Genomic DNA, 24,733 nt, shown 5'->3' on the forward strand with positions numbered 1-24,733 from the left:
TGGGGCAGAGGGGTCCGTCTGTAACTATGGGTTGTCTGTAAGTCGGGTGTCCTTAAGTAGGGGACCGCTTGTACAAGTATCCAGTAAAAAACATATAGAGAGAGAGAGAGCAATTGTTTTTAGACAGTGGACAGAGGGTTTGGGTTCTTGGTCAGGAATCAAAGTGGTTACAAAGAGTTTCTTGCTCTTCAGGACCTGCCCCATCGGCAGTACATGGACAAACAACTGATCTGAATGACATGCAGACAAAGCTACTTTTACTAAGATCTGCTTCTTTTTTTGGCTTGCAAATACTGATGCCCAATACTGTCGTGTGAAAGTGGTGAATACTTGGAGACATAGGATTTGTTTAGGTCTTCTGACCTTCATCTTCCCATTAATATCAATTTGCCAGTTCATCTAATAATTGATCTTCAGTGTGTTCCTGGCCGCTCTTTTAGCCCACCAAAAGCAATTATCTCGCACAAAGTCATGTCAAAGGAGTGAAACCGCAACTACATGAGTCTATGAATAGAAGTTACCCAGAGGAACATCACAACATCACACGTAGCCTTATGGAATATGGATTACACAATTAACGCTTTCTCTGTGTGTGCGTTTCTCTTGGGTAACATAAAGGTTATATATATATGGTACAAAATACCATAAATGCAAGTTCTCTCATATGAGCCAAATCAGAGACACTGAGCCATAGGCACATGCTTAAAGATCATTTTAATAATTTTCTTCCCATTGTGCATTGCATGAAAAATGAATCTTTCCAAGCAAAGTTTTCTTCAATGAAAAACAGGATAACCAAGTACATTTCAAAATTTGTTGTGTAATGAGAAAAATATGTAAAAAAACATCAATAAAAAAGGGGTTGACCCCCAAATATACAGTTTTATGACCTCATGTTCCCAATATGATCTCTCATCTCTATAAAGTTTCCTGCTTATGGTTTTAGGCCCTTTGCCCATGTACATTTACTGCAGTTGATACTGTGCATTAATAATAATAATAATAATAATAATAATAATAATGGCTCGCTAAGCCAAACCCCACGCAGAGGCTTTCACTTTCAGCTATTACCCATTTATATTAAGCCATATTTTGTAAAAAAAAAAAAAAAAAAAAGTCAATTTAAGAACACATAGGAAGATGAACAACCCCCCTAGACTATAGGTAGGTTCTGCCAGAACAGAGATGGGGAAGTTTACATATTGGTAGAAAACTTGGCTGTCCATGTCCATTGACTGCAATGGCAAGAGCCAGCCACCACAATACTAATAAATGTCATTGTGCAATTGATGGGGTTTATCTATAGAATGGGAAAATGGATCTATAAGCCTTGTTTGAAAACGCACAGAAGGTCAAACAACCAGATAGATTGGTAGTTTGGGAATAGTATGACTAAAATTGAGTAGAGCATCTAAGCCCAGACACTGCTCTGCTCACTTGTACAGGGCTGTCCAGATAGCCCAGGCACTTTGTATAAAAATAAATGGGGAAAATGGAGTAGTTGCCATTTGAACCAAAGGCATTGGAAACAAATGTAAGAAGTTTCCCAATTGATAGCTATAGGTACAGTATGATACCATTTTTCCTACGCAACTACCGGTATTTTAATCAGACTCCTCCATGCACATCGCCCAAGCACTTGCCCATTTCTGCACCGGCTGACCTAGGAGGAGGCTCCATCACTCCGCTGAATAGATTAATTCTGTACAGGTGCTCGCTGTGGAAACAAAACATTCCCTGCTGAACGTAAACCTGAAGATTAATTCACTGGAAAATTTCTTGGCAGATTGCAGGTTAGACAGAGGATGTCAGCAGTGGCGGCCAAGCCTCCGCTTCTCTGTGACACCTTCACTATCGATGGCCACGGAAAAAAAAAATTATAATGCCAAATGCAATTTTAGACAATTTCTACAAGAACACACACAATGGCTTCATCATCAACACCACTTACATTGGAAAGGTGGAAATCCAAGCCCAAATCCATAGCAGCAAATCCAAAACTAAATATTTGCCATTCTAGATTCCAAGTTTTTGGAAAGAAGCGATATGAAAATCTTTACTTACCGTATTAAAAATGAGAGTAAAAGTAGTTGTTGGAAGTGTAAACTTACTTTTAACAAAAAGAGTTGACAATTTTAAGATATTTGTAATTTTACTTCATAATACAACTGTAAGTACATGAGCAGGAGAAATGGAGTGGTAAATACACTGTGACGCATGCTACCATTAAAAAAAAAAAATTTGGGGGGCGTGCTTTACTGAATCATTTTTTTGGTTTACAAAGGACTGGCAATATTTGGAAAAGTGCTTTGGTATCCTGAATGTAATGGCAATAGATTTCTAGAATAATATATATAGTATGGAAGCAATAAAAAGCAGGGCAAAAAACCTGACTTGTTATGTATGTCAAGTAGTTTCTCTATAATGTATAGCTATTATAATGTCATAATGTACCTGTAATGTTATCGAAAGCAACTACATCACTCCCTAGCCTCTGTATGTGACAGCCGCTACACTGCATATAGTGATATTTGTCACTAACACTTCGGCAGACTGGTGGGTGACAGGCTATTTAGTGCTAAGTAACAACATAAAAACATACGCTGTCTGTACCTTATCCTAATAAAAGTGATGAAAAAGTCTACATACCAAAAGGTATGTTATAAAACAGCGGACAATGTGAAAATTTTCATTTGCAAAAATTCTAAAACAATAAATAAAAAAAAAAGACCTGATAAAATAGATTAGTATTAGAGGTAAGAAAGTCAAGATATTAATATCATTATAATATAAGACCAGAACTAGACAAATAGGCAATGGGGAAGATATATGAAGGAAGGATATGCCCACATCTGCGTGGGGGGTTTCCACTTCACTGAGCGTACAGGATTTTTTAATCTCTGATTTATGACAGAATCTGTGATGGGGCCTCGGATCTTAGCCTCAAGGAAATATACCAGAATTCTGCCTTCAGTACTGGCCCACATGCTGTGCAGCAAATTCATTTTATTACTTATTTACACTCAGCAGTATTCTGGTCAGTATTTTGCATCAATACTGGGAGGTCGAAATCAAGAACAGATTCTAAATATAGTAGGTGTAAAATTCCTTTTACTTTTTATGTGTACAATCAAATTGCTTTTGGACAAAAAAAAAAAATACTGATGCAAATTACTGACCTGAATACTGACATGGGAAAACGACCTTAGACACTTGCAAATTGCCTTTTTTTAAATTTCTCCAATGTACATCACAAAAAAAAAACAAAAACAAAATGCTGGCTTATACAGGTGTATAACAGCCACAGATTGTATTCATGCATGGTAAACTCTGCATAGACACAGGCTATGCCAAACAAAAGGGTTCTCCAGTTTTAGCAAAAATAAAATAAAATGTTAATGTTTGTAGAAAAAACTGTTTTACATCTATTACAACATTAGGGGTGGCGCTTTAGAAAAGGGGTATGGTTTAACCCTTTCCCTGGCAAGGCCTTATTTCATACATCCTCACAGGATGGCACCTCTATGGCCAAGTACATATGAATTACGTCCTCAATTCTAGGAGCCATAACTTTGGGTCCCTGGCACCTAGAAATCTCCCCTTTCATATGAATGTAAAATTGCGTTTCCAGGTGCCAGGGACAATTTCACTTCTGATTTATATACAGTATATGCAAATCTCGTCACAACACTTAACATCTCTGGATCCCTGGCACCTAGAAACACAATTGTAGATTCATATAAGAGAGGAGATTCTCCAAATTTTGTAGCTTTCTGAACTGTGCACAGAAGAGCTTTTCACAGTTCACAAATAAAGTAAATATTGACTTTGTTGCTAAATTTTGAAAAGCAATAATATAAACTAATGGTCATGTTATAAACCCATTCCTACCCGGAACAATCATAGACTTTAACACCGAGACCCAGAACTCCAAAAAGTTGTATGTAACATGAAAAAACATACACACGTTCCTAAATAAAGTTTTTATTTCACACCATCCCTTCATTGTTATACCTATGTAATAGCATTCTTACTTAAATTCCTATTAAAGTTTGTTGCTGTGCTTCTAATACAATGACTCGCATATTACACACATCTAAAAGTGACCTTTGTTAGCTTGGCTTTGCGTGGTTTATGGATACATAGTTTTTTATTTGGGTTACTATAGAGAGGGAGTATACAATAATAAGATCAGTGCAATGTACTTGTTGTTTGGCGCACCCCATGGATTTAACGTTCTCTTTGCTGCATATTTTGGTGAATATACATGTTTGGGGTATGTATGCACCGTTTTTGGGAAAGTACATTTTCCTTATATAATAAGTCTGGATTAGTACACATTCTAGTGGAAATTTGAAATTTTAATGTAATTTTTATATTTTACAGTTTCCTGCAAAGTTCCATAAAGGTGGTTGTGTATATTAAGTAAAAAGTTAGGAGCATAGGAGCTTTTTACTTTGTGTACAATATTTTTAAACATATTTGTTGATTTCAACCAAATATTGCATGGTATATCATTTTTGAGATTTTAAATTCTTGTTGATTCTTGTATATTGAGGCATGTATAAATCTGCTCACTTTCAATTTGTGTTATTATTTTTACATCCCTTTTGGCTCATAAACCTCAGTTTTGATTTGAGGTTTATGTAAAAATGTAAACTTTCATGCACTTTCTTTAATAATTTGTGTTTGTCGCAAAGTTGCATGGTGGCGGTACAGGCTGTCAACTGTTAATCAATCGCCAAGTTGTCTCCATTTAAAAAAAAATAGATTATGTGGGTGCGTTTACTTTTTAATCTGTTTAATCACTATATTTGGCAGATTGTGATCATCTTAAAATCTGCTTTTTAGCTAGAAAATTTAAATAATTCAGTTTCAGTGAATTTGTGATGATTTATTCATGTTGAACATATGACTATGTGGTAGCTATGAACTCTACACACGTTCATCTATTCCATTTAGGAGGGTGTGAAGAAAATTATTTTCTGTTTGGGGCACATTTTTGCCATCAAAGTAAATTTATACGATACACTTTGAATTAAAATTGCATGAAGAAGCCACAATCTCTAAACTCCTTACTTCAATTTTGAAAATGGGGCAAGTGTCTTCTTTGAGAAATTATGTGGTTTGTTTGGGGTTTAGGAGATCTCTTGGTGCTTTTTTTTTTTTTTTTTTTTTAAACTGGAAAAATTGCTCTGGCCATTAAACGCAACAAAATTTCCAGAAACACCTGATAGGGAAAGGTTTAAAGAGCCAAGAAGTGAAGCTAGAAGCATTCATTCAGCAAAACTAAGCATTGCCTTGTTACAGAGGAGGATTTCCCAGGTGGCAGTGCAAGGGTTAAGACTGCAGAAGCAGCTGCCGCTCTGCTGTGACATAAAAATTATAAAAAAAAAGCAGGAAGGGAACTGCAAACCAAGTATTAAATCTTTGGAGCGACTGGAATATGATGTCATAGTTTGGAGCTGGCCTGTGATTGGCCGGGCCGCCCAGCATCTGCCAGGAGCTGGAGGCTGCCTATACGCCGGAGGGGTAAGGCTTTCACTGTGGCCGGGAATCGTGCATGGTTGTCCTGACAACACGAGTAGTGTCAGCTCCTGATAAGACAATAATGAGGTTGTCTGCTGGTGCCGACTGAATCGCCCCCTGAAAACATGTGTAATTATTAATAAGTCTTGGAAGGCGCTGCTTTCAAAGAACCCAAATCCATTCATAATGCATTCCTCCCACAAAGGGGAGTGCGAAGGGCTGGAGAGACACTCGCACTGGATATACCGGGAAGGACGCCCACTCACAATTAATGGAGGAGAAAATCTTCCCTATTCATAACATAATGCATACAGATACAGGGCACTCGTCATATCTGAGATTATTAATGACAATAACAAAGGCGGCAGAGATGTAGGGGATTGACCATCTATATGTGACTGAATACTGATGTCTAGGGTTTGTTCTGTGAATCATATTTATGGGGTGTCCTTGTACATGATATTATTGTAGGGCATACATTGACTGCAGCCTACATCTCGACTGCTACATTCCACAGTTTCTTTGCCGTCTGTTCTCCACTGATTCTTAAGCACAGCATCACATGGGCGGCTACACACTGTACTGCCCCTGGCTGCTGGAGGGAGGGGGAGAGGGGTGCATTTTGATCATCATCTCTCCATTCCCGTTCAGGATCTAGGAAAACTAAGTCTCCATACACACTAACGCGTAGAGAACATATTAAAACGGCCGTATAAATGGCCGGCATAGGGCCCCATGAATTCCAATGGGCAATACGGCCGTCCATTTACATGGCCGTATTTTCCACAGTACAGTACCATGAGCCGGACATATAAAAATATAGAGCATGTCCTATTTTCCACCGTAATTCACCACCGTAATACGGCGCCGCGTCGCATGTTTCTCTATGGAGAGTGGCGGGGTGAGCGGCACTCACCCCTTCCTCCGCTCCCCAGCGCCAACGTGTGGCACACACAAAACAAAAAAGACCATACGGCCGTGCTCATGAGGCCTTACACAGTTAAAAAGATGCACTGTCATCTTCTACAAGAGTGTCTAACCATCAGCAGTGACTATAATAGGAGTGTGTGCTCCCCTATTTACAGAGTCCAAGTGGTACAGCCCAGGCCTGATGTGCCTGAGACAATATAAAGCCATAATGATTAACAGGGGTCGCCATGACATTACAAGACCCAAATTACCGTAATATGAACAAAAATACATTTTCAGCTGAAAGAAACAGCTACTTATGTTAACACAATGTAGCGCATGCATTGCTTTTTGTGAACGCAAATGGTAGCAGCAATATAATTAGGCAAATCTCCTCTCCTCTCCAGGTGTTGTATTGCATTTCTAAACACTACTATAAATATGCTGCCCATTTCAATGAAGAAAATACACGCTTTTCTAGCACAAGTGAACATGCCCCGCGTACCCTATATATCTGTATGGGACAAACAGCTGTCACACCCCATCACCAAATAGAAGGCTTACAGAGATCTAATATGCAAACGCAGACAAAGTCCCGCCCACCGGGGCGGGCCTCGGCCCGATCGCATTGGCGTTTCTATGGAAACGCCTGCGATCGGGAACGAGCCGCTGGTGTTTCGCGTTAAATTTACGCAAAACACCGGCGGCACCGGTGGGCACGACTCTGTCTGCGTTTGCAAGCGCAGACAAAGCGCCACGTGTGGCGCCGGCCTAAGGCTAAAGTACAGCAAATTACCAACATCCAGAGGTCCGTTTGTACCTAGGGGTTGTCTGTAAGTTGGGTGTTCTTTAGTAGAGAACGGTCTGTACAGGAGCCATTGTCTGCTGCGGCAGTTGGAAGCTGAGCCGTGATTGGTTGCTGTTCTGCCACAGCTCATTAATATGAGCTCTGTGATTGGTTACTATAGGTATTGAGTATAAGACACTTATGTGTGAGGTATGATCTATAGGGATACAGAGATAGGGGGAGATTATCAGAAATGTCTCAGGTAAAACTGGTCCAGTTGCCCATGGAAACCAATCAGATCAGCTGTAATTTTATAAACAACTGTGCAAAAATTATATTTGAGCTGGCAGACAGGCACTGAGAGAGACTGCCACCGACAGTCTATAGATACATATAAAATACTTTTGTTAACCCATTTTATTTTGTTGCAGGCAAGAGCAGTTATTTACTATCCAGGGCAACGCCAGGAGCTACAGCTAGTATATTCATCAATCCCAAAAGAGCAGAACAGGAGGCAGAAAACCAGAAATTTTAGTCACTGTGCTGCTGTTAACAATACATCCTTCAATAAAACGTTTTATGGCGGGGGAAGTGAAAACTGATCCTATATAATGGATACATAAGCCACCTTATCTATAACCCTATATGGATAGCTGAACGTGACAGCACATTATCTAAATTCAGTAGTGACAAAGGATTCACACGCAATCAGAGGATGATAAATAGCAAGACGTGTAAAAAGTGTCTCTTAGGTCCGCTTAGTTAAATTGGTTACAAGGCAGCATGGTGGCTGAGTGAGTAGCACTTCTGCCTTGTAGCGCTGGGGTCCTGCGTTCAATTCCCACCCAGGTCAACATCTGCAAAGAGTTTGTATGTTCTCTCTGTGTTTGCGTGGGTTTCCTCCGGGTCCTCCGGTTTCCTCCCACACTCCAAAACACCCTGGTAGGTTGTTTAGATTGTGAGCCCCATGGGGACAGGGACCAATTTGTCATGCTTTATGCAGCGCTGTGTAATCTGTGTGCGCTGTATAAATAAAGAAATATTATTATTATACATAGTGAATCAGGGTGCAGCCCCACACGGCGTTTGTATTGTGTGTATTTCCATGTAAACGCATATGCGATATGGCTGAGCCCTGAGACCTTTGCAATGAGTTTGTAAAGGCAATGCAAAAGCCACGTGTGGCCAGACTCAGGAGTTGCGGTCACATGTGGCAATTTTGAAACGCAATACAACAGCTGAGGAGAGGAGAAATGCCTAGTAACATTTCTGTTTACACTTGTGTGTTGACATTGTGTTAAAGTGCAAACCACAAAGAAACACATGCGTTAACATTCTATTTTGTTAGGAGCAATGTTATAAGGCAAATCTCCTCTCCTCGGCTGTTGCTTTGCAGTTCAAAACACAATGTAAATGCTGTGGTCACATGTGGCGTTAAGGCTACATTCACACTACCATTGCCCGCCGTACTGTAGCACAGCGGGCACGCGGCAGTGCCGGGGAGAGGAGGGTCCGCTCACACCTGCCCCTCTCCATAGGAATATATGGCACGCAGCGCCGTACTCCGTCGATAGATAGGACATGTCCGCACGTGTGCTGCACTGTACCACTCCTGTAAGGCGCGGTGAGGCCACAGAAGTGTATTGGGGGCGTATATAGTGTGAGACCGCACCCTAAGGGGGAAGGCACACGTGGCGTTTTTAGGGCGTTTTTGGGCCATTTTTACTAAGTGCGTTTTCAGATCGTAAAAAACGCATCCGTTTTTGTCCGGTTTTGCGAATTTGCGCAATTAAAAACGAACATTTTGCGCAATTACGATCTGAAAACGCACTTAGTAAAAACGACCCAAAAACGGCCTTAAAACGCCACGTGTGTCTTCACCCTAAGGGCTGTTTCACACAAATGAGCAGAGGACGTATTTATAGAAATATAAATACGAGGACGTTCCCTTTGCCAGCCAAACAGCAGCACCGGAACTGTAGTAGTGAATATAGTGGAAATTATATTTCTATACAAGGGTGATGCCACATATTGCGGTTTTAACCCCTTAGTGCTTAGTCCTGCAAATAACGTTCAGCGCAGTACAGCTACTGCACAGAGACGATGCTGGTTCAGCTCTGCACAGAAGCCGAACCGGCATGGGGGGGGTCGCGGGATCCCTGGCTAACACCCGCGGTCAGAGTGGCGGTCAGCGTGACTGCGGCATTTAACCTGCCTTCCAGGGGTCTTTCCCCCATGATCGGCGTCCCTGCGCCTTTTTCAGGGGCGCCGATCATTGCTATGCGATAGGGACCCCAGAGATGCCTGAAGGCAGTGCCTTTAAAGGAAACCTACCATTTCAAATGCGCCTATATAGGAAGTGCCAGAGACGTTGCGCACGCACAATCGTGCGCAGCACCGAAGCAGCTTCTGCTATAAACTTTAAAAAGTGTTAAAACTGTGATACAGCAGTTAATAACACTAACGAAAGTAAGCACCGGCACCATCTCACCCTGAGCTGGTGCTCGGTACTTAAAGCTTACACCTACCATTTGAAATGGTAGGTTTCCTTTAAGTTGGCGTCTATGACGTCATCTTAAAAGGCACAGTGTCAGCCTATGCATGTGCATAGGCTGACACTGCTAATACCCTGCAATACATGAGTATTAAAATAACGCAAAACACAGGCGGCTCGTTCCCGATCGCAGGCGTTTCCATAGGCGTTTGCAAGCGCAGACAAAGCGCTACGTGTGACGCCAGCCTAAGGGTGAAGACACACGTGGCGTTTTTAGGCCGTTTTTAGTTAGTGCGTTTTCAGATCGTAAAAAACGTATGCGTTAAAAAACGCATGCGTTTTTGACCAGTTTGAATTAAGATAATTGGTCAAACCTGTCAAGAACGCATGCGTTTTTTAACGCATGTGTTTTTTCCGATCTGAAAACTAAAAACGGCCCAAAAACGGCCTAAAAACGCCACGTGTGTCTTTACCCTAATGCAGGGACTAATTATGGATAGACCATATAACATGTTTTGACATCTATGAAAGGTGCCATTATAACCCACTTGAGCTTTAGGGCGCGGTCACACGTTACACTAGTGTTGCGTTCATAATGCGACGTTAGGCCTCGGCCCAATCGCATATGCGTTTCCAGAGAAACGCATGCGTATGGGTTATCGATCGCATGAGTTTCCAGGAAAACGCATTTGCAATCAGCCCGAGACCCTCCCCCTGTGCGCTAGTGTCGCATTATGAACACAACACTAGCGGAACGTGTGACGGCGCCCTTACAGTTCACACATTTCTTCTAAGTTCATGAATTGCATTGTCTCTTCTTAATTTATCACGGGATCACTTTAGAGAAGATCTACCACCAGGATGAAGGATTATAAACCAAGCACAGTGACATACTAGCGTGTGCACTTTCTGGGAGGATGCACTTTTCATTTAGCTTCTTATGCTCCTGCTCTGCTGTACACAGCTGTTGTGTGAACAAGCTCTAAGGCCGTGGTCACACGTACCGCTAGGCGTCCGTTCATAAAGCGACGCTAGCACACAGGGGGTGGTCCTCGGCCCGAACGCACATGCGTTTCCAGAGAAACGCATGCGATCGGCTTAAACGCATGTGCGTTTGGGCCGAGGGCCTCCCCCTGTGTGCTAGCGTCGCATTATGACGGACGCCTAGCGGTACGTGTGACCGCGGCCTAAAAGGAGAGAAAAACTTTCTGCACTTTCTCCCACAGGAGTGAAGTCCTCATTTACCCAGTCAGTGGTGGAGATTTTGGAATATGTATCTCTACCATGAGATATTCTTAGAATATCACTACCATCCTACCTTATGAGCTGGAGGAGAACTCTCTGTAGCGGTAATCACAGTGTGTCGGCTCTGTAGACAGATGGCACCGATTGTGGCGGAGACACAATCTGCATAATTACCATGTAAGGGGCACAAGCTGAAATTTCCCACTGATTAAAAAAATTTCAGAGCCACCTCTTATAATATAAAGAAAATTGTGTTAAAAATAGATCATGCTATTCTTAGAGTGTTCCCAGTTTAAAGAATTACAGTATGGAAAGTTCCCTATAATACAGCAGAGAGACGCTCTGCAACCCGTTGTGAGACTACAACTCCCAATATGATCTGCAGGTATATACTAACCCTGAGGGCGTGTTCACACGTTGCGCTTTGGTTGCGTTTTCATTGCGTTTAAAGACCATTACAACAACAGGTTTTACCAATTATCTTAATTAAAACTGGTCAAAAACCATGCATTTAACAGACTGCTTAAAATCGGCCAAAAAACGGGTTCAAAACACCACGCATGCGTTTTTGACAGGTTTGACCAATTATCTTAGGTTTTTAACGATCTGAAAACGCACTAACTAAAAACGGCCCAAAAACGCCACGTGTGTCTTCACCCTCAGGGTGAACACACACATGGTGTTTTTGGGCCGTTTTTGGGCCGTTTTTACTAAGTGCGTTTTCAGATCGTTAAAAACGCATGTGTTAAAAAACGCATCCGTTTTTTAAAAACGCATGCGTTTTTTAAAAACGCATGCGTTTTTTGAAAACGCATGCGTTTTTGTCCGTTTTTCATCGCGCAATTTCGGAAAACGGACAAAAACACATGCGTTTTCAAAAAACGCATGCGTTTTCAAAAAACCGGATGCGTTTTTAAAAACCGGATGCGTTTTTTAACGCATGCGTTTTTAACGATCTGAAAACGCACTTAGTAAAAACGGCCCAAAAACGCCATGTGTGTCTTCACCCTCAAGGTGAAGACACACATGGCGTTTTTGGGCCGTTTTTGGGCCGTTTTTACTAAGTGCGTTTTCAGATCGTAAAAAATGCATGTGTTAAAAACCGCATCCGGTTTTCCGAATTTGCGCAATTAAAAATGGACAAAAACGCATGCGTTTTCAAAAACGGCCTAAAAACGCCACGTGTGTCTTCACCCTTAGGGCGCGTTCACACGTTGCGATTTGGTTGCGTTTTCATTGCGTTTGAAACGCATATACAACAGCTGATGTGAGGTAATTTGCCTAATTACATTACCGTTTACGATGCGTTTTGTAAACGGAAACGTTAAGGGTGAAGACACACATGGCGTTTTTGGGCCGTTTTTACTAAGTGCGTTTTCAGATCGTTAAAAACGCATGCGTTAAACGATCTGAAAACGCACTTAGTAAAAACGGCCCAAAAACGGCCCAAAAACGCCATGTGTGTCTTCACCCTAACAGTGATGTAATTAGGCAAATCACCTCTCCTCAGCTGTTGTATATGCGTTTCAAACGCAATGAAATCGCAGGTCAAAACGCAACGTGTGAACGCGCCCTCAGACTTTCCGGTGCAAACTGGAACTGACATGCAGAGTTTAGTTCCAGTTTTGCAGCGTTTGGGCCGGGAGATTCTGGCAGCAGATGCAGGGAGTGTGATGCAAGTTCAGCGCATTACACTCGCAAGCGTTAAAGGGGCCTTATTCTGCACCGGATTTATAAAAGGGTCTAAAAGGGTGAATGCGAATGTTTACAGTAATGTAATATAAATCACCTCTCCTCAGCTGTTGTAATGCGTTTTTAAAATGCGATCAAAACGCAACGTGTGAATGTGGCCTCGTGTGAACTAAGGGTGAAGACACACATGGCGTTTTTGGGCCGTTTTTGGGCCGTTTTTTCAGATCGTTAAAAACGCATGCGTTAAAAAACGCATCCGTTTTTAAAAACGCATGCGTTTTTGTCCGTTTTTTCGAAATTGCGCAATGAAAAACGGACAAAACGCATGCGTTTTTAAAAAACGGATGCGTTTTTTAACGCATGCGTTTTTAACGATCTGAAAATGCACTTAGTAAAAACGGCCCAAAAACGCCATGTGTGTCTTCACCCTAATTTGTCATTGGTTTTCAGATGTTTGATATATGAAAATGTCACAATTTTGCAGCAAACCCGTTAATAAAGCACAAACACTCCAGCTCACTACTGGCGTCTTTCATGCCAAACAATGTCAAGCATGACTTCCAGGGCTGTTTTTAGGATGCAACTAAAAAGGTATTAAAAAAGTTACTAATAGGTCACGAAAAGTCATTTTTTGGCTTTTCTAAAGGATTTTTTACAAGTTGGCACAAAAAAAACTTTGATAACTATGACTAGAAAAAAAAAACACAAACAAGCGCAAAGAAGAACTAGTCAAAAGAAAACTATGAGCAATGCCCCCCAATTGTGAATGCACCCAGAGTTTCATTGGAAAAAACAAAGGTACACTTTGTTGCAAAATTGCATGAAGGCATGTGTGCGTTAGCAGTGTTGGGTGAATACGCTGCATTTCCCTGTATACAATGTTATACATGCTCAGTTTTGGTACATGGTATATATCACTTATCTGTTGTAAACTCCAGACGACATCCAGTAAATGCTCCTATTATTCCTCTTCCAGAATAGTCTCTATTACCCCGTCCTGGGCTTCTGTCACTAGAGGTATCATTTGGCCCTCGGATGCTCTGTCATTCACGCCACACTTAAATATTAAGCGAGCGGCCACTCAGATGTCACATTAGATGCCAACCCTGGTCTGGGCGAAAGGATGAGGTTACAGAGAAACTCACAAGATAACAAAGAAGTAATACCTGTGAGGCTGATCTGTGCTGAATCATGAATACCCCATGAGTCATTAGTGAAGGTCCTAATGAATTTGCTCCGTTACGGAATTAACCCTGTGCTCCCTGAAGAATAAAGTGAAGATAACACTGCAATAAAAGTGTTTTCTAGGATAAAAAAAAAAATTATTGAAATCACTCAATAATCAATCTCGTAATCAGGTTGGAGAAAACAGCTTAGGGTGGTGGCACGTGTGGCATTTTTAACCTGTTTTTAGGCCGTTTTTTTTTTTGCAGTCTGTTAAAAAATGCATGCGTTTTTCGAAAACGCATCTGTCTTTTGACCGTTTTTGACCTAAAGACAGGTTCAAAGCGCCACATGGTCCACAACCCTTAGGGTGATGACACGCGTCACATTTTTAACGCATTTTAAGGTGCCGTTACTTCCATCTTCTAATGAAGGAGAGTAACGGAAACTCCAGCACAAATGTGAATAAGGCTTAAGGAACCTCATTTCCCAATGTCTCTGTGCTAGGAGGTTAAGGGAGAAAATGCATCATACACATAGGATTAAAAGAAGCAAATCCCAGTTTAATTACATAAATACAATAATGTGAAGTAACACGGAGAGAATCTCTATAGTAGCTAGAAGCAGAGCACAGCAGAGTCCTCATTCCCCTGCACACAAGCTTCTATTGGCACGGCACAAATCATTTTGTGCCATTGTGTTTTCTGCAGTACGATGTATCTAAGCAGGATGGGGACTGACACTTTGTCTTAGGGTCTTTATCCTAGGGGAGGGGAGGCATAGCAGAACCAACTACATGTCCGTTATAGATGAGATTGTAGAGCTGAGCATTTCATTGTGCCTTATATCCATCTCATGACTCTGATCTATCATCTTTTTAAGATGCTAGTAGACTGCTAACAAGCTAAGTGGAGATAAATCTGTACCCTGATAATCTAACCACATTGTCAGCACACAGAACTAGAGGAATCATAAATTCTCTGCTTAGAGAGTCCTCACCCACACGCCAGATTCTGTGCTTAAAAGCCCTGATAAAGCTAGCCCATTATTTTTAAAATCTGGACAACCCAGGCATAAAGAGAGTACATTTTTAGAACAAGTTCACACATGTTTGTGGTTTTGCATTGGTTACCTGTGGGTTCTACAGCAGCCACTCCAACCCAAAATATATATTATTGGTGGCTCTTCTTAATTCTGTCTCCCTGATAAGTAAACACCCTCCATTATGACATTACCCTTGAACATAAATTTAATATGAATATATTTTATATTAATTTTATATTATATTATTTTATTTTATATTTACTTGTCTCTCTGCTGTCCATTGTCTCTGAAGCAGAGAGACAAGTAAATTGGGGAGATGCATCAATCTGTCTGTAGTAGGTTGCATCCGAAATGCAGTACACCACAATTATTGAGAATTTTAGACCATTTTTAGGCGTTCCGAAAAGTGGGCACGGCCTTGGTAAAAGGGGGTGTGGCCAAACCAGAAAATAGCCTGCGTGCCAGAAAATTCAATATTCTGATGTAACAAACTAGGGCATCTAATAGGAGGTGCAGAGTAGGACTCGCCCAATTTATACTGCCCCAGATTATTCAAGCAGAATCAGACACAAGTAATAATCTGACGCAGCAGAGAATCGTCTGCTTCTACACTACACTGGTATAAAGACCATTTCCATTGTGTTTAGAAAAGTTAGTGTGACATTAGGGACCTCTAGTGGTAAACTTTTTACTTCATCTACAATTATTGTATTGTGTGTAGAATATGTGCCACTCATCTGAATACATGATACAAATCAGCTTTTGTCCCATCCAGTTTCTCTATCACACTCGTAGCAAAGCTAAAAACAAATGTGCATCTTTCCAGAATTTTGTTTTTTTTCTTGGCGCAAAACGAGAAATAGATCCGGCAAAAACAAAGCAAATTCCATCACACAGTGCACTAAAAACTGCAATGTGATTATAGGCACAATGCTGATGAAAAAACGGGGACGGGAATGATGCTTTACAAACAAAATAAAAAAAAACACTACATGGTGCATTATTTTTGCTTTTTGTGTTATATACATGTACATTTAGTCTTAACTAATTAATTGTACACCTTCTTGTGAATGGCAGCTCCATGGGATCCATACTGTAAGGGTCCTGGAATATTTGGGAGTATTTGGGAGAGATGTGGATGACGCGGATGGCTCACAGCACATAAATCTCCATTGGGCGAGTTTTATTCCTCACCGCGGTCTGCACAAATGCAGTGGTTGCCATGGAAACACAGAAGGCTTATTCTTAATGAGTGTATAACCTGAGGATGTCTAATTAGTTTAAGTGCCAGGAACCTGTAAACCAGACTCACTTGGCTTTAGTCCCCAAGGACTAGTAACAAGTTGGAATTTATTCATGTACCTGTTAATGACAGGTAAAGCGTTATAATGTCGGAGGTAAACTATGGAGCATGGATCTGGAATATGAAAAATATTCTGCAACCCCCTAGGGTTAGCAATCCAATAGAGCTCATTGGAGAACAAGCATGGATGTAACTACCAGGGAAGCACTAACAATGGTGCATGTCGAGGGCACATTTTAGACCAGACATAGGAAGCAGTTAGTGATGCTACATTTTACTCATTTTACTTGGTTCTATCTGTGCATGGTGACGCTGCTGCGTGCATTATCCCTGGGCGGCGACATGGCTGCGTGCATTACCCCTGGGCGGCGACATGGCTGCGTGCATTATCCCTGGGTGGCGACATGGCTGCGTGCATTAGCTCTGGGCGGCGACATGGCTGCGTGCATTAGCCCTAGGCGGCGACATGGCTGCGTGCATTAGCTCTGGGCGGCGACATGGCTGCGTGCATTAGCCCTAGGCGGCGACATGGCTGCGTGCATTAGCCCTGGGCGGCGACATGGCTGCGTGCATTACCCCTGGGCGGCGACATGGCTGCGTGCATTACCCCTGGGCGGCGACATGGCTGCGTGCATTACTCCTGGGCGGCGACATGGCTGCGTGCATTACCCCTGGGCGGCGACATGGCTGCGTGCATTACCCCTGGGCGGCGACATGGCTGCGTGCATTACCCCTGGGCGGCGACATGGCTGCGTGCATTATCCCTGGGCCGCGACATTGCTGGGGGTGGACCCCCCATAATTACTGGTTACGGCCACAGGGAAGTATAATTTAACACACTAGCAGCTTACTGCATGCTTTATTCAGCCACTGTGAACTCTCCTATTGTAGGGAAGTAATTTTAGGACTGAATGATTATTTTATCTGAAAACACTACAGTACTATAGAGAGAAAAGCAGCTCCAGCTTAAAAAATTATTTATTTATTTTTGCCCAAAGTCCTCCAAAGCTAATTCTTGCCCTTCGTAGATATTATATTACAATACATAATAATATCCTGTCCTGGCTCTACAATTCCTCTATCTGGTGTAACTAAGAGGCTTGCAGGAACCTGAGCAGTTGATAGCAGCTGTCAGTTCCTCTGTCAATACCAGCAGCACCAATGGACCTGAACAGATGACTTCCATAACCCACAGTAGAAACACTGCTAGTTCCCAAGGACAAAGCGCTATTCTGCTGCCCCTGTGACCGTAAGTCTGGAGTAACCTGAGAAGGAACACAGTACAAGAGGTTCTCCGGAATTGGAATGTCAATCATCCCCGGCTATAGAGAGACCTTCATGTATCAGCATCTGGAGTCAGCTGGACGGCCGGGCACATGAGATAGGCCTATGACTAATAATAAAACCCAGCACACATTCCTATTCTGCACTGAACACTAAGCCCTTGGCCCCTGACCCGTCTTCGATGCACATTTTTATTATAGGGATTGTTTTGCGAGTAATAGCTGCCAGCTCCTGCGCTCCATCCTCTTCCGTCTGGTAAACTCTCCTGCTTTCCCATGCTGAATACAAGATGTAAAACCATTACTACTAAGTATTGCACATTGCCTGGGAAGCCCCCTTCAGCCTCCCTAGTAACGAGCATTGTGTCCTGCTGCCTATGCAGAGTTATTACAATTATTTATCACATATTTATACCTGCAATTCTTCTACACCATTAAACAAAGGGGTTCTATCTTCTCAAATGGTCAAGGACCCCTATCCTCAGTGCACTTTGCCAATCTTGTCCTTCTGTCTCACCCATATAGCCTGTCCCGGCTAATTGTGTTAGCATTCAGGAATGGTTAGGAATAATGTACAGTTGCACTGGAATCTTATGCCAGGTCCGATAGAGAATAGGGTAACAATCTTAAAGTCCTGCAAGATCCCATTAAGGATGACATTTCACCCATGTGCCGCTCCAAGAAATAGGAGGATCTGCCTTTAAACATGTATTACAGATGCAGGCGATGCTTCATCCCGCTCTAAAAACAATGTCCCTCACTCTGATGAATAGTACATGATCTGGATGCCAGCACTGGGTGATACCAAGCACAATAACGTCTGTGTGTTTTATCCCCAAACAAGGAACATTTACCCTTCCTCGTGTTATTTAAGCCTGCGTCAGATAATAGAGCACCAATGTCCGTAATGGAAACCTTTGCTGTCACAAGAGATAAATGGCATCTCTGCACCTTTGCCAGCGGCTGAGCTGTGTGAAGAATTAGAGTAACTGTGTGTAAGGAGTAGGCTGAGTCTTAGTAAAACTGGCAGTGCCACACAAGGGAGCAGGCACTGTCTGATGATGTCAAGCAATTGTCTGAAAAGTAAAACAGACGTGCATTGTGCTTTGCATTTCATGCAGTTGTGGCCGTGTACCCAGGGACAAATGTCCTTTAATGGCGATACAGCGGTGTACAACACAGGCTTTATATACAGCTGCAAAACAGAACTATCCAAAACATTACAATTCTACTGAGAAAAAGTAAGAAGTTACCAGTCACCACTAAATACATTGTAATCTGCAGGCAACATAATATAAAGAAGGTGAAGCTAAGCAGAGTGTATATTGTGTCCTATCTGCAGGTAGCATGTTATAGAGAAGGAGGATCTGAGCAAATAAATATACAGGTTTGTTTACAGGAAACCTTCCATCAGAAATCTACATATTAGGTAGATCGATGGTAGGTTCCTTGTAACCTTCTAAACCCTAATCTCTCTTTACCTAATTATACGTGGGAGCAAATGCTACTCCACGCCCCAGTAGCCACTGAGATCCCACCTACCTGTGCGTCCTCGGTGCGCTCCTGCTACTGCTGGAACCTTTAGAGCTCTGCGCATGTGTAGTAGCTCCGGCTTCACTGTTATTTGCACGCCTGTCAGCACTGAAGCCGTAGCTACTGCGCATGCACAGAGCTCTAAAAGGCAGCAGTAACAGGAGCACACGGTGTACACACCTTCTGACGCTCACCTTCAGGTCCTCTTCTATCCGTTGCAGGCTCCATGACGTCAGCCGCTCAGTGCCGATGCAAATAGTAGAATGTCAGCGAGCTGCTGACGGCACGATCCCTGCGACGGACAGCGCGGAGACACGGAGCCAATGTCCAAGCATTGTTGTATGGAAGAAGACCTGCCGGGGGTGTCGGAAGGTGAGTACACGGTTTGTTTGTTTTTCTTGACTTGAGTATAAGCCAAGGTGAGGTTTTCAGAACATTTTTGTGCTGAAACACTTGGCTTATACTCAAGTATATACAGTAGCTAAAAGAAAAGTGGAAGTGGAACACAGCGGCATGTAAGTGTGCTTGGTTTGCAATCCTTGATACTGGTGGTAAATGTCCTATAAGATCAGATGATCCCACTATATACAATAAATGCACAAACAGTTGGTAAAATTGCCATATCTACAGGTCACTACATGCGTTCTCATACAGCTTTATGATCTCATTGATCAGTAACTTCTTTATAGATGATAAATCATGAGGATTACAACAAGTCGAGAACAAGCAGCTGGTAAAACTTCCAGAGCTCCCTTCTATGATAACCATTTCCTCTTTTCTAACAGCGCCTTCTCACTTCTAAAACCACTTCCCAATTCTGCATACTTACTCAAGCCAGTCTGGCATTAGAGGGAACTTGTAGTTACTGAGAATAATTAGGCAGAAGTGACCCTGTGGCAGCCATTATGCAGCCATTCCACAAGCATCAGAAAACTGAAGATACATAAAACTTATGGATCTTTGTAAGGATATACGGCATATACCATATGTATTTGAGTATAAGCCGAGTTTTCAGCACATTTTTGTGCTGAAAAAGCCCAATTCGGCTTATACTCGAGTACAGAATAAAAAACCCATAGTACTCACTTAGCACTCACCCCAGTGTCCTCTTCTCTGAATCTCCACTTCGCACTGCAACTTCGGACTTCTCGGCAGCATGGGCAGAGGCATGTAAGTCGGGCTCTGCTGGACATTTCAATTATGAAGGGGGCTCTGCTCGACATTTGGATAATTACAGTAAACAAACAGGTGCAGATACTGTGAGAATGCTGTATGGGAGCACCGGACAAGGTAAGTACTAGTAAATTTTTTTATGCAGACCACCCCTAGGCACCTCACTTTTTTTAGTTAGTCTCGGTCAACGCCTTTAATTAAAGACATCTTTTATTAAAGAGTAGTTGCTACATTTCTCACCCTAGGCTTGTACGTGAGTAATTACGTTTTCCCAGTTTTCTGTGGCAAAATTAGGCAAACCTCATACTTGGGTCGGCTTATTGGGTCGAAAAATTGGTGATCTGTCTATAGGACAAGGCATCAATCTCATATCAGTGACGAACTGATATTCAGGACTCTCAATATGAGCTGCTGAAAGGACTTATTAGATGCTGTAATAATGAGGTCGAGAGCTTCACAACATATTCTGAGAAGCCCATTTTTAGGACAACCAGCAAAAAGTTACACGTGCCCAAAGAAACTCCAACCAGCTCCGCATTTCAACATGTACTGTAGATTCACCAGTGGGCCGGTCCTGTAATACATTACAAAGCCCTCCGGAATTGGAGCCACTCTAAGGCCTTATTCACACAGTGGGCCAGTGTTGAAGACAACCCTCCATGTAAATAATACAATGTATCTTTAATTGGTTATTTTTGATTCATTAAATTTTCAGTTGATTGTACAGGAGTACATTCAGTATTTTATGTTTTACCTTTACTTTGCATGCTGGGAAATGTAACAGATACAAATATGTATTTCATAGACCTCAAGGGGTTGTCTGGAAGTTTTCAATAATTTCACAAGAAAAAGAAATAGTGTAGAAAAACAAATTGTGTGTAACCTGCCCGATTCAGCACCGTCACTGTGACCCCCTCTGGTACTGCAGAGATGACAACAAGTTCATTGTTCTTATGGCCTCCACAACCATCGGCCTCGGCAGTCCCATGGCTGAATATTACCCCCGAGGCCAGTAACAGAACATGAACCATAATCGCATCAGAGATGCAGGGAGACATTTAAGAGAAGAACATGGGAGATTCTTAAGTAATTTACGGAGTCTCCGACCCTTCACTATGAAGGGTTCAACTGCACCAAACACAAAGCCTTTTGTTACCAACCTGACAGTCGAGAGAGATATTGTCAAATCTTTCTATGTCAAAAAATATGCAAAGCAAAAGACAAGTTTATAGTTAAAGGTAGTTTTAGTAGGTTAATGAAAAGTGACAAGTCTGTCTCTCTGCGAGAGTGTTCTCCGATCACCACCTCAGTCCTCATACATCACAATGAACTCAACAATGGAACAATCTCTTTCAATTTACTCTCCAACAAAGCCAACGTACGGAAAGGGTAAAATAGGAATATTGTAATATTGCAGAAGACTAAACAAAAAAAAAGGCAATATATAATGGGGTTGAAGATATTAAACCTTCATTCATTACAACCTGATAAAAGGAATATAGCAACCAATCACATGTTAAAGCCGGTGCGCTTTGATTGGTTGCCATGGGAAGCAAATAAATTGTTTCTTCTACAGAGTATATTCCCTTCATGATTTGTGGTTTTCACCCATTTATTAATGAGGACTTAATGCCATTGGCTGCATTAAGTCACATTGCTGCCTATGGCCATAAGGATGCAGTAAAGCACATGACTGGATGCTGTTACTAGAGCTTAGGTAACATGGCAGCCTCCATAGTCATGGACTGCAAACAGAAGAAAAAAAAAGGAAGAAGTGACATATTGTGACTGGTGTAACAGGTAGAAAATAGGACAATGTCCTATTAAATGTGAATCATCATACACATAAGGAGGAATTTATCACTCTTTCTACACCGGTTTTTGGGTGTGTAAAGGAAGTGACTTAAGGGCAAATTCTGGAGCACTGCAAGAATGTAAAATAATAATGTGACTACACCACCGGCGCCATGTGAGGGCATAGAGGGACATGGCAGCTGAGTGGGTGGGCACAGGGCGTTCCTGAATACTTTTTAAAAATCTGCGCAAAGCTATGACAGGTTGACCTGGCATTGTTTTTCCGGTGGTTTTGCTGCCAGATATTTTGAGAGGGTTAGGCCCCTTGATGTATCCGCCAGGACACAGGAGCATGTGGCCACTATCATACAACAACGCATGAGCGCCGGCGTATGATAAATCACATCCTAGATATTCATCGGCCAAACCCACTGTTGGGTGGGATTAGAGATCCTGTCGCTGTGAGAAGGTCAAGAAGGTTCCTTCCTATGGACACTTGCTCATGTATATGGAGGAGTCGGCTGGAGGCTGCATTCAGATAAACGTATGCGGGAATACTCCCGCCGCGATGGAGAGGAGGAGGGGTGATCCCTCCCCTCTCCATAGAGATACACGGCGTAAATGCCATAACACAGGGAAAGATAGGACGTGTCCCATCTTTTCCCCATGTACAGAGCGGTACTGTGCTGCACACGAGTATCGCTCCGTGCGTCCATTGCCGTCTATGGGGGACATATTTACAGCTGCAAGCTTGAGGACGTACATACATACCCAATAAATTCATCCGAATGCAGCCAGACATTTGTTAGCTGCGTGCTTTCTGCAGTTTCTAACCAGCCTGGAAGCCTCTAATTTCTTGTAGTCCTTCCTTTTACCTTAGTGTCCTTTAGGTGAAACCATGTTCTCTCTTACAAAATAGTCACAACATCCGAACACCCTCAAATCAGTCCAACACAAAGCACCTTCCCTGCTGGTTTAACAATGTAAACTGGATTACTTTTCAATCATTGTGGCGTCAGCAGCTGCTTCAATGTAACCCAAAATCATGAAGCTCCATGCCACTGAAAATACACATTTATTCACGTTCTTCGTCATCATAAATCTGACTTGTTATTCCCGATCCTTGCCTATAAATGCGAGCGGAGGGCATCAAAATGTCAGACACATTGCCGCTAGTAAATTATTTCATGTAATTATAACATTTATCATAAAAGTGTCCAACCCTCTGAGAACTTAACATCTGTCTAAACAGATACTTTTATGGGGGTTGTAGAATTTCCGTTACTTCTGCCCTTGTAGCCAAAGTAGACAACCTGGTTTCCCTTGGATCTGAATGAAACCGGTACTTCCACACAGTAATAAGGATGAACATGGAGTGCAAGTGTTAACGGCATCTATAATCGTTCAAGGGGGTCTGGTCTTAAATTCCTCCAAAACCAGTGGCAGTGGCTTGTGGGGGGGAGGGGGGGGGGATTGAACAAGTGAATAATGGACAATCTATATTTACCAATTGCACAAGAAATGTAGTGCAATAGACCATAGCAAAATGATTGTATAGTGAAAAAATATACATATACTTAAAAGAGTTCTCCACTTTATTTCATGTGTTTGTATTGTGATGTAATTTACAAATATTATCTATTACATGTTCTGCGCAACTTTCTTGCAATGTAAAGTGAACCAATCTATCTTCCAGTACCTTAAACTTGTAGCCATGAATACTACCATAAGGTCCTGGAAGGTAGAATGGCCAACTAGAGATGAAATGACCCTCCTCTGTGTCTATTTTATGAACAATGGAAAGAAATTTCTGAACCAGGGGCTTAATTTTGGGTGTGTTTGCATGGGTTTCCTCCGGGTCCTTCGGTTTCCTCCCACACTCCAAAACATACTGGTAGGTTGATTAGATTGTGAGCTCCATGGGGACAGGGACTGGTTTGGCAATCTCTGTGCAGCGCTGCAGAATCTGTGTGCTCTATATAAAGGATTATTATTGTATCAAGAAATTAGAGCAGAACTTTTAATAGATGCATAGGTGAATATGCATCTATATACAGAAAGTGCGACAAAGTACAACCTGAGAAAGGTGAAGCTCAATGACAGAATCATATGGGTCATGGATGTAGAGATGACCTCAGTAATATTAAAAATAAAAGAAATCTGATCAAACATGCAAATCCAATAATCTGCCCAGAGTCCGATGAATGCTGGATTAGTATAGTCTGCACTGGCTAAGGTATCTATTCATGTAATATGTTTTATTTTAGGCCAACCATTACTGTAAATGAAATTTTAAGATGAGCCTCCACCACAGAACTTGCTGTCCCATCCTAACAGATGTCTGTATTAAATACAGGGACATTAAAGAAGTCAGCAGCATCCAGTTAATCACAAGGCGGCGTGAGATACGCAGCAGGCATTATCCCTTATCACGGGTGATGGATGAAGAGGGTTTAATCTGGTGTCGCCCAGTAATAAAAGGCATGAAGGATCAGGGACGTCACTCTTCTGGGCAAAAGCCAAGCAGATGGTACAGTGCAGAAAATCGCCAGCATCCATGAGCTTACAGATATAATTAGTTTACTCGCATTCCAAATAACCGGTTGGGTTTACAGTATTTCATCATAACATCTGAGAGGTTTCAGAACCAAACAGAGAGCTCTCTCCGATGGCTCTGAGCGGAAAGCCTGCTATGCCGCATAACTTCAATCCTCATAAGCCCTTCTCTGCCAGCCAGAGCTACATGGCAGGAGAGAGGCTCAAGCCTATGTGTAGAATATAGA

At 42.1% G+C, this 24,733-nt stretch overlaps 1 protein-coding gene across 3 annotated transcripts in view; it reads right to left on the reverse strand.

Moving 5' to 3' along the window:
- Positions 1 to 24,733, reverse strand: part of PAK3 (p21 (RAC1) activated kinase 3) — a 100,640-nt gene that overhangs the window by 67,837 nt on the left and 8,070 nt on the right. The window contains exon 1 of one of the 3 annotated variants that reach the window (XM_072123953.1): positions 13,823 to 13,842. The exons of 1 other annotated variant lie outside the window; for it this stretch is intronic. The gene's annotated coding sequence lies outside the window, so the exon portion shown is untranslated. Of the gene's footprint in view, positions 1 to 11,037; positions 11,059 to 13,822; positions 13,843 to 24,733 lie in introns of those variants that run through there. One more of the 3 variants, XM_072123952.1, reaches the window with a different exon arrangement.

This window comes from Engystomops pustulosus, chromosome 9, assembly GCF_040894005.1.
Source record: "Engystomops pustulosus chromosome 9, aEngPut4.maternal, whole genome shotgun sequence".
NCBI lineage: Eukaryota > Metazoa > Chordata > Amphibia > Anura > Leptodactylidae > Engystomops > Engystomops pustulosus.